The sequence below is a fragment of the Maylandia zebra genome, linkage group LG3, assembly GCF_041146795.1.
Source record: "Maylandia zebra isolate NMK-2024a linkage group LG3, Mzebra_GT3a, whole genome shotgun sequence".
Classification (NCBI taxonomy): Eukaryota; Metazoa; Chordata; class Actinopteri; order Cichliformes; family Cichlidae; genus Maylandia; species Maylandia zebra.
The window spans coordinates 11473750-11485263 of record NC_135169.1 but is presented as its reverse complement, the minus strand read 5'-3'; positions in this window follow the sequence as shown (position 1 = coordinate 11485263).

Genomic DNA, 11514 nt, shown 5'->3' with positions numbered 1-11514 from the left:
GAAACTTTATTACAAACACAATAAAAACAGTTAAAAACAATTGAAAACCTGAAAGAAAAATGTAAATTAGAACAATTTGGTTAAAAAACAATTAAAAATATGGTACTTACCTGGGAAGCCTAATTAAGGAAGGTACTTACCTGAATTTGGACCTGGAGAGTGACGGACACGGAAGACGGGGTGGCGATAACGTGGTGGGCCGCGGGAAGGGTCACGGTATGGCCCGTGCACCACTCCTGCCCTCCTCGTGCAGGGAGGAGTTTCATTCCCCTTACCTAACCGGCCAGTGCCTGCCATGTACCCGCTGGTTTACCAGATTGACCGAGGCCTACTGCCGAAACCACCTACGGGCCCTGCCTGGTTGCCCCCCACCCCCTATTACCTCTGACCCCAAATCTGGACCCCAAATTTATCCCCTATGCCAATTTGGACCTAACAACACTATCCCCATCCCAAATTCTGATCCTAACCCTAACCACAGCCACAATCCTGGCCCTGACCCTAGCCCCATCCATGGCAAACCCCTATCCTTAACCTCAATAAAAAACTCTAAGGGCCACACAAAGGGAAAAATATATATAAACAAAACGGACAAACAAAAATGAAGGCCGTATATGTAATTAGGAAAGGAGGGTGTATAAGCCAAAGGAAAGGACGCAGGAATTAGGAGAAAAAAGGAAACACAAGGCAAAGGAAGGGTAGGAGAGGAGAAATGGAAAGGAAAAAGATAGTGTTAAGCAAAAGAAAGCAGTGGAAAAAAGGAAAAAGAAAGTCACGTATATCCGGCACTTTGGCTGCTATGCAGTGGGGAGGAGCCAAAAGCTATAAAAGGAGGGGGCAGAGAGGAGTCTCCTTTATTTTGATCTGGCCACCGATGCATGAGCACAGCCTGAAGAAGGCACAACACCGCCGAAAGCTAGCGCAGGCCATGCATCACTAAAAATGTTTTGTTTGTTGTTTTAGTTTGTTATTTTAGTTTGTTATTTTTGGGGGAAGTTTATTTAAATTTTATTCATTTTCATGTTTATTGAGGGCCTAAAAAACTAAATTTAAAAACCTAAGATTGGGAATTCATAAAAACAACACGGAGACAAAAATAATTGGGAAAATAGAAACTTTATTACAAACACAATAAAAACAGTTAAAAACAATTGAAAACCTGAAAGAAAAATGTAAATTAGAACAATTTGGTTAAAAAACAATTAAAAATATGGTACTTACCTGGGAAGCCTAATTAAGGAAGGTACTTACCTGAATTTGGACCTGGAGAGTGACGGACACGGAAGACGGGGTGGCGATAACGTGGTGGGCCGCGGGAAGGGTCACGGTATGGCCCGTGCACCACTCCTGCCCTCCTCGTGCAGGGAGGAGTTTCATTCCCCTTACCTAACCGGCCAGTGCCTGCCATGTACCCGCTGGTTTACCAGATTGACCGAGGCCTACTGCCGAAACCACCTACGGGCCCTGCCTGGTTGCCCCCCACCCCCTATTACCTCTGACCCCAAATCTGGACCCCAAATTTATCCCCTATGCCAATTTGGACCTAACAACACTATCCCCATCCCAAATTCTGATCCTAACCCTAACCACAGCCACAATCCTGGCCCTGACCCTAGCCCCATCCATGGCAAACCCCTATCCTTAACCTCAATAAAAAACTCTAAGGGCCACACAAAGGGAAAAATATATATAAACAAAACGGACAAACAAAAATGAAGGCCGTATATGTAATTAGGAAAGGAGGGTGTATAAGCCAAAGGAAAGGACGCAGGAATTAGGAGAAAAAAGGAAACACAAGGCAAAGGAAGGGTAGGAGAGGAGAAATGGAAAGGAAAAAGATAGTGTTAAGCAAAAGAAAGCAGTGGAAAAAAGGAAAAAGAAAGTCACGTATATCCGGCACTTTGGCTGCTATGCAGTGGGGAGGAGCCAAAAGCTATAAAAGGAGGGGGCAGAGAGGAGTCTCCTTTATTTTGATCTGGCCACCGATGCATGAGCACAGCCTGAAGAAGGCACAACACCGCCGAAAGCTAGCGCAGGCCATGCATCACTAAAAATGTTTTGTTTGTTGTTTTAGTTTGTTATTTTAGTTTGTTATTTTTGGGGGAAGTTTATTTAAATTTTATTCATTTTCATGTTTATTGAGGGCCTAAAAAACTAAATTTAAAAACCTAAGATTGGGAATTCATAAAAACAACACGGAGACAAAAATAATTGGGAAAATAGAAACTTTATTACAAACACAATAAAAACAGTTAAAAACAATTGAAAACCTGAAAGAAAAATGTAAATTAGAACAATTTGGTTAAAAAACAATTAAAAATATGGTACTTACCTGGGAAGCCTAATTAAGGAAGGTACTTACCTGAATTTGGACCTGGAGAGTGACGGACACGGAAGACGGGGTGGCGATAACGTGGTGGGCCGCGGGAAGGGTCACGGTATGGCCCGTGCACCACTCCTGCCCTCCTCGTGCAGGGAGGAGTTTCATTCCCCTTACCTAACCGGCCAGTGCCTGCCATGTACCCGCTGGTTTACCAGATTGACCGAGGCCTACTGCCGAAACCACCTACGGGCCCTGCCTGGTTGCCCCCCACCCCCTATTACCTCTGACCCCAAATCTGGACCCCAAATTTATCCCCTATGCCAATTTGGACCTAACAACACTATCCCCATCCCAAATTCTGATCCTAACCCTAACCACAGCCACAATCCTGGCCCTGACCCTAGCCCCATCCATGGCAAACCCCTATCCTTAACCTCAATAAAAAACTCTAAGGGCCACACAAAGGGAAAAATATATATAAACAAAACGGACAAACAAAAATGAAGGCCGTATATGTAATTAGGAAAGGAGGGTGTATAAGCCAAAGGAAAGGACGCAGGAATTAGGAGAAAAAAGGAAACACAAGGCAAAGGAAGGGTAGGAGAGGAGAAATGGAAAGGAAAAAGATAGTGTTAAGCAAAAGAAAGCAGTGGAAAAAAGGAAAAAGAAAGTCACGTATATCCGGCACTTTGGCTGCTATGCAGTGGGGAGGAGCCAAAAGCTATAAAAGGAGGGGGCAGAGAGGAGTCTCCTTTATTTTGATCTGGCCACCGATGCATGAGCACAGCCTGAAGAAGGCACAACACCGCCGAAAGCTAGCGCAGGCCATGCATCACTAAAAATGTTTTGTTTGTTGTTTTAGTTTGTTATTTTAGTTTGTTATTTTTGGGGGAAGTTTATTTAAATTTTATTCATTTTCATGTTTATTGAGGGCCTAAAAAACTAAATTTAAAAACCTAAGATTGGGAATTCATAAAAACAACACGGAGACAAAAATAATTGGGAAAATAGAAACTTTATTACAAACACAATAAAAACAGTTAAAAACAATTGAAAACCTGAAAGAAAAATGTAAATTAGAACAATTTGGTTAAAAAACAATTAAAAATATGGTACTTACCTGGGAAGCCTAATTAAGGAAGGTACTTACCTGAATTTGGACCTGGAGAGTGACGGACACGGAAGACGGGGTGGCGATAACGTGGTGGGCCGCGGGAAGGGTCACGGTATGGCCCGTGCACCACTCCTGCCCTCCTCGTGCAGGGAGGAGTTTCATTCCCCTTACCTAACCGGCCAGTGCCTGCCATGTACCCGCTGGTTTACCAGATTGACCGAGGCCTACTGCCGAAACCACCTACGGGCCCTGCCTGGTTGCCCCCCACCCCCTATTACCTCTGACCCCAAATCTGGACCCCAAATTTATCCCCTATGCCAATTTGGACCTAACAACACTATCCCCATCCCAAATTCTGATCCTAACCCTAACCACAGCCACAATCCTGGCCCTGACCCTAGCCCCATCCATGGCAAACCCCTATCCTTAACCTCAATAAAAAACTCTAAGGGCCACACAAAGGGAAAAATATATATAAACAAAACGGACAAACAAAAATGAAGGCCGTATATGTAATTAGGAAAGGAGGGTGTATAAGCCAAAGGAAAGGACGCAGGAATTAGGAGAAAAAAGGAAACACAAGGCAAAGGAAGGGTAGGAGAGGAGAAATGGAAAGGAAAAAGATAGTGTTAAGCAAAAGAAAGCAGTGGAAAAAAGGAAAAAGAAAGTCACGTATATCCGGCACTTTGGCTGCTATGCAGTGGGGAGGAGCCAAAAGCTATAAAAGGAGGGGGCAGAGAGGAGTCTCCTTTATTTTGATCTGGCCACCGATGCATGAGCACAGCCTGAAGAAGGCACAACACCGCCGAAAGCTAGCGCAGGCCATGCATCACTAAAAATGTTTTGTTTGTTGTTTTAGTTTGTTATTTTAGTTTGTTATTTTTGGGGGAAGTTTATTTAAATTTTATTCATTTTCATGTTTATTGAGGGCCTAAAAAACTAAATTTAAAAACCTAAGATTGGGAATTCATAAAAACAACACGGAGACAAAAATAATTGGGAAAATAGAAACTTTATTACAAACACAATAAAAACAGTTAAAAACAATTGAAAACCTGAAAGAAAAATGTAAATTAGAACAATTTGGTTAAAAAACAATTAAAAATATGGTACTTACCTGGGAAGCCTAATTAAGGAAGGTACTTACCTGAATTTGGACCTGGAGAGTGACGGACACGGAAGACGGGGTGGCGATAACGTGGTGGGCCGCGGGAAGGGTCACGGTATGGCCCGTGCACCACTCCTGCCCTCCTCGTGCAGGGAGGAGTTTCATTCCCCTTACCTAACCGGCCAGTGCCTGCCATGTACCCGCTGGTTTACCAGATTGACCGAGGCCTACTGCCGAAACCACCTACGGGCCCTGCCTGGTTGCCCCCCACCCCCTATTACCTCTGACCCCAAATCTGGACCCCAAATTTATCCCCTATGCCAATTTGGACCTAACAACACTATCCCCATCCCAAATTCTGATCCTAACCCTAACCACAGCCACAATCCTGGCCCTGACCCTAGCCCCATCCATGGCAAACCCCTATCCTTAACCTCAATAAAAAACTCTAAGGGCCACACAAAGGGAAAAATATATATAAACAAAACGGACAAACAAAAATGAAGGCCGTATATGTAATTAGGAAAGGAGGGTGTATAAGCCAAAGGAAAGGACGCAGGAATTAGGAGAAAAAAGGAAACACAAGGCAAAGGAAGGGTAGGAGAGGAGAAATGGAAAGGAAAAAGATAGTGTTAAGCAAAAGAAAGCAGTGGAAAAAAGGAAAAAGAAAGTCACGTATATCCGGCACTTTGGCTGCTATGCAGTGGGGAGGAGCCAAAAGCTATAAAAGGAGGGGGCAGAGAGGAGTCTCCTTTATTTTGATCTGGCCACCGATGCATGAGCACAGCCTGAAGAAGGCACAACACCGCCGAAAGCTAGCGCAGGCCATGCATCACTAAAAATGTTTTGTTTGTTGTTTTAGTTTGTTATTTTAGTTTGTTATTTTTGGGGGAAGTTTATTTAAATTTTATTCATTTTCATGTTTATTGAGGGCCTAAAAAACTAAATTTAAAAACCTAAGATTGGGAATTCATAAAAACAACACGGAGACAAAAATAATTGGGAAAATAGAAACTTTATTACAAACACAATAAAAACAGTTAAAAACAATTGAAAACCTGAAAGAAAAATGTAAATTAGAACAATTTGGTTAAAAAACAATTAAAAATATGGTACTTACCTGGGAAGCCTAATTAAGGAAGGTACTTACCTGAATTTGGACCTGGAGAGTGACGGACACGGAAGACGGGGTGGCGATAACGTGGTGGGCCGCGGGAAGGGTCACGGTATGGCCCGTGCACCACTCCTGCCCTCCTCGTGCAGGGAGGAGTTTCATTCCCCTTACCTAACCGGCCAGTGCCTGCCATGTACCCGCTGGTTTACCAGATTGACCGAGGCCTACTGCCGAAACCACCTACGGGCCCTGCCTGGTTGCCCCCCACCCCCTATTACCTCTGACCCCAAATCTGGACCCCAAATTTATCCCCTATGCCAATTTGGACCTAACAACACTATCCCCATCCCAAATTCTGATCCTAACCCTAACCACAGCCACAATCCTGGCCCTGACCCTAGCCCCATCCATGGCAAACCCCTATCCTTAACCTCAATAAAAAACTCTAAGGGCCACACAAAGGGAAAAATATATATAAACAAAACGGACAAACAAAAATGAAGGCCGTATATGTAATTAGGAAAGGAGGGTGTATAAGCCAAAGGAAAGGACGCAGGAATTAGGAGAAAAAAGGAAACACAAGGCAAAGGAAGGGTAGGAGAGGAGAAATGGAAAGGAAAAAGATAGTGTTAAGCAAAAGAAAGCAGTGGAAAAAAGGAAAAAGAAAGTCACGTATATCCGGCACTTTGGCTGCTATGCAGTGGGGAGGAGCCAAAAGCTATAAAAGGAGGGGGCAGAGAGGAGTCTCCTTTATTTTGATCTGGCCACCGATGCATGAGCACAGCCTGAAGAAGGCACAACACCGCCGAAAGCTAGCGCAGGCCATGCATCACTAAAAATGTTTTGTTTGTTGTTTTAGTTTGTTATTTTAGTTTGTTATTTTTGGGGGAAGTTTATTTAAATTTTATTCATTTTCATGTTTATTGAGGGCCTAAAAAACTAAATTTAAAAACCTAAGATTGGGAATTCATAAAAACAACACGGAGACAAAAATAATTGGGAAAATAGAAACTTTATTACAAACACAATAAAAACAGTTAAAAACAATTGAAAACCTGAAAGAAAAATGTAAATTAGAACAATTTGGTTAAAAAACAATTAAAAATATGGTACTTACCTGGGAAGCCTAATTAAGGAAGGTACTTACCTGAATTTGGACCTGGAGAGTGACGGACACGGAAGACGGGGTGGCGATAACGTGGTGGGCCGCGGGAAGGGTCACGGTATGGCCCGTGCACCACTCCTGCCCTCCTCGTGCAGGGAGGAGTTTCATTCCCCTTACCTAACCGGCCAGTGCCTGCCATGTACCCGCTGGTTTACCAGATTGACCGAGGCCTACTGCCGAAACCACCTACGGGCCCTGCCTGGTTGCCCCCCACCCCCTATTACCTCTGACCCCAAATCTGGACCCCAAATTTATCCCCTATGCCAATTTGGACCTAACAACACTATCCCCATCCCAAATTCTGATCCTAACCCTAACCACAGCCACAATCCTGGCCCTGACCCTAGCCCCATCCATGGCAAACCCCTATCCTTAACCTCAATAAAAAACTCTAAGGGCCACACAAAGGGAAAAATATATATAAACAAAACGGACAAACAAAAATGAAGGCCGTATATGTAATTAGGAAAGGAGGGTGTATAAGCCAAAGGAAAGGACGCAGGAATTAGGAGAAAAAAGGAAACACAAGGCAAAGGAAGGGTAGGAGAGGAGAAATGGAAAGGAAAAAGATAGTGTTAAGCAAAAGAAAGCAGTGGAAAAAAGGAAAAAGAAAGTCACGTATATCCGGCACTTTGGCTGCTATGCAGTGGGGAGGAGCCAAAAGCTATAAAAGGAGGGGGCAGAGAGGAGTCTCCTTTATTTTGATCTGGCCACCGATGCATGAGCACAGCCTGAAGAAGGCACAACACCGCCGAAAGCTAGCGCAGGCCATGCATCACTAAAAATGTTTTGTTTGTTGTTTTAGTTTGTTATTTTAGTTTGTTATTTTTGGGGGAAGTTTATTTAAATTTTATTCATTTTCATGTTTATTGAGGGCCTAAAAAACTAAATTTAAAAACCTAAGATTGGGAATTCATAAAAACAACACGGAGACAAAAATAATTGGGAAAATAGAAACTTTATTACAAACACAATAAAAACAGTTAAAAACAATTGAAAACCTGAAAGAAAAATGTAAATTAGAACAATTTGGTTAAAAAACAATTAAAAATATGGTACTTACCTGGGAAGCCTAATTAAGGAAGGTACTTACCTGAATTTGGACCTGGAGAGTGACGGACACGGAAGACGGGGTGGCGATAACGTGGTGGGCCGCGGGAAGGGTCACGGTATGGCCCGTGCACCACTCCTGCCCTCCTCGTGCAGGGAGGAGTTTCATTCCCCTTACCTAACCGGCCAGTGCCTGCCATGTACCCGCTGGTTTACCAGATTGACCGAGGCCTACTGCCGAAACCACCTACGGGCCCTGCCTGGTTGCCCCCCACCCCCTATTACCTCTGACCCCAAATCTGGACCCCAAATTTATCCCCTATGCCAATTTGGACCTAACAACACTATCCCCATCCCAAATTCTGATCCTAACCCTAACCACAGCCACAATCCTGGCCCTGACCCTAGCCCCATCCATGGCAAACCCCTATCCTTAACCTCAATAAAAAACTCTAAGGGCCACACAAAGGGAAAAATATATATAAACAAAACGGACAAACAAAAATGAAGGCCGTATATGTAATTAGGAAAGGAGGGTGTATAAGCCAAAGGAAAGGACGCAGGAATTAGGAGAAAAAAGGAAACACAAGGCAAAGGAAGGGTAGGAGAGGAGAAATGGAAAGGAAAAAGATAGTGTTAAGCAAAAGAAAGCAGTGGAAAAAAGGAAAAAGAAAGTCACGTATATCCGGCACTTTGGCTGCTATGCAGTGGGGAGGAGCCAAAAGCTATAAAAGGAGGGGGCAGAGAGGAGTCTCCTTTATTTTGATCTGGCCACCGATGCATGAGCACAGCCTGAAGAAGGCACAACACCGCCGAAAGCTAGCGCAGGCCATGCATCACTAAAAATGTTTTGTTTGTTGTTTTAGTTTGTTATTTTAGTTTGTTATTTTTGGGGGAAGTTTATTTAAATTTTATTCATTTTCATGTTTATTGAGGGCCTAAAAAACTAAATTTAAAAACCTAAGATTGGGAATTCATAAAAACAACACGGAGACAAAAATAATTGGGAAAATAGAAACTTTATTACAAACACAATAAAAACAGTTAAAAACAATTGAAAACCTGAAAGAAAAATGTAAATTAGAACAATTTGGTTAAAAAACAATTAAAAATATGGTACTTACCTGGGAAGCCTAATTAAGGAAGGTACTTACCTGAATTTGGACCTGGAGAGTGACGGACACGGAAGACGGGGTGGCGATAACGTGGTGGGCCGCGGGAAGGGTCACGGTATGGCCCGTGCACCACTCCTGCCCTCCTCGTGCAGGGAGGAGTTTCATTCCCCTTACCTAACCGGCCAGTGCCTGCCATGTACCCGCTGGTTTACCAGATTGACCGAGGCCTACTGCCGAAACCACCTACGGGCCCTGCCTGGTTGCCCCCCACCCCCTATTACCTCTGACCCCAAATCTGGACCCCAAATTTATCCCCTATGCCAATTTGGACCTAACAACACTATCCCCATCCCAAATTCTGATCCTAACCCTAACCACAGCCACAATCCTGGCCCTGACCCTAGCCCCATCCATGGCAAACCCCTATCCTTAACCTCAATAAAAAACTCTAAGGGCCACACAAAGGGAAAAATATATATAAACAAAACGGACAAACAAAAATGAAGGCCGTATATGTAATTAGGAAAGGAGGGTGTATAAGCCAAAGGAAAGGACGCAGGAATTAGGAGAAAAAAAGGAAACACAAGGCAAAGGAAGGGTAGGAGAGGAGAAATGGAAAGGAAAAAGATAGTGTTAAGCAAAAGAAAGCAGTGGAAAAAAGGAAAAAGAAAGTCACGTATATCCGGCACTTTGGCTGCTATGCAGTGGGGAGGAGCCAAAAGCTATAAAAGGAGGGGGCAGAGAGGAGTCTCCTTTATTTTGATCTGGCCACCGATGCATGAGCACAGCCTGAAGAAGGCACAACACCGCCGAAAGCTAGCGCAGGCCATGCATCACTAAAAATGTTTTGTTTGTTGTTTTAGTTTGTTATTTTAGTTTGTTATTTTTGGGGGAAGTTTATTTAAATTTTATTCATTTTCATGTTTATTGAGGGCCTAAAAAACTAAATTTAAAAACCTAAGATTGGGAATTCATAAAAACAACACGGAGACAAAAATAATTGGGAAAATAGAAACTTTATTACAAACACAATAAAAACAGTTAAAAACAATTGAAAACCTGAAAGAAAAATGTAAATTAGAACAATTTGGTTAAAAAACAATTAAAAATATGGTACTTACCTGGGAAGCCTAATTAAGGAAGGTACTTACCTGAATTTGGACCTGGAGAGTGACGGACACGGAAGACGGGGTGGCGATAACGTGGTGGGCCGCGGGAAGGGTCACGGTATGGCCCGTGCACCACTCCTGCCCTCCTCGTGCAGGGAGGAGTTTCATTCCCCTTACCTAACCGGCCAGTGCCTGCCATGTACCCGCTGGTTTACCAGATTGACCGAGGCCTACTGCCGAAACCACCTACGGGCCCTGCCTGGTTGCCCCCCACCCCCTATTACCTCTGACCCCAAATCTGGACCCCAAATTTATCCCCTATGCCAATTTGGACCTAACAACACTATCCCCATCCCAAATTCTGATCCTAACCCTAACCACAGCCACAATCCTGGCCCTGACCCTAGCCCCATCCATGGCAAACCCCTATCCTTAACCTCAATAAAAAACTCTAAGGGCCACACAAAGGGAAAAATATATATAAACAAAACGGACAAACAAAAATGAAGGCCGTATATGTAATTAGGAAAGGAGGGTGTATAAGCCAAAGGAAAGGACGCAGGAATTAGGAGAAAAAAGGAAACACAAGGCAAAGGAAGGGTAGGAGAGGAGAAATGGAAAGGAAAAAGATAGTGTTAAGCAAAAGAAAGCAGTGGAAAAAAGGAAAAAGAAAGTCACGTATATCCGGCACTTTGGCTGCTATGCAGTGGGGAGGAGCCAAAAGCTATAAAAGGAGGGGGCAGGGAGGAGTCTCCTTTATTTTGATCTGGCCACCGATGCATGAGCACAGCCTGAAGAAGGCACAACACCGCCGAAAGCTAGCGCAGGCCATGCATCACTAAAAATGTTTTGTTTGTTGTTTTAGTTTGTTATTTTAGTTTGTTATTTTTGGGGGAAGTTTATTTAAATTTTATTCATTTTCATGTTTATTGAGGGCCTAAAAAACTAAATTTAAAAACCTAAGATTGGGAATTCATAAAAACAACACGGAGACAAAAATAATTGGGAAAATAGAAACTTTATTACAAACACAATAAAAACAGTTAAAAACAATTGAAAACCTGAAAGAAAAATGTAAATTAGAACAATTTGGTTAAAAAACAATTAAAAATATGGTACTTACCTGGGAAGCCTAATTAAGGAAGGTACTTACCTGAATTTGGACCTGGAGAGTGACGGACACGGAAGACGGGGTGGCGATAACGTGGTGGGCCGCGGGAAGGGTCACGGTATGGCCCGTGCACCACTCCTGCCCTCCTCGTGCAGGGAGGAGTTTCATTCCCCTTACCTAACCGGCCAGTGCCTGCCATGTACCCGCTGGTTTACCAGATTGACCGAGGCCTACTGCCGAAACCACCTACGGGCCCTGCCTGGTTGCCCCCCACCCCCTATTACCTCTGACCCCAAATCTGGACC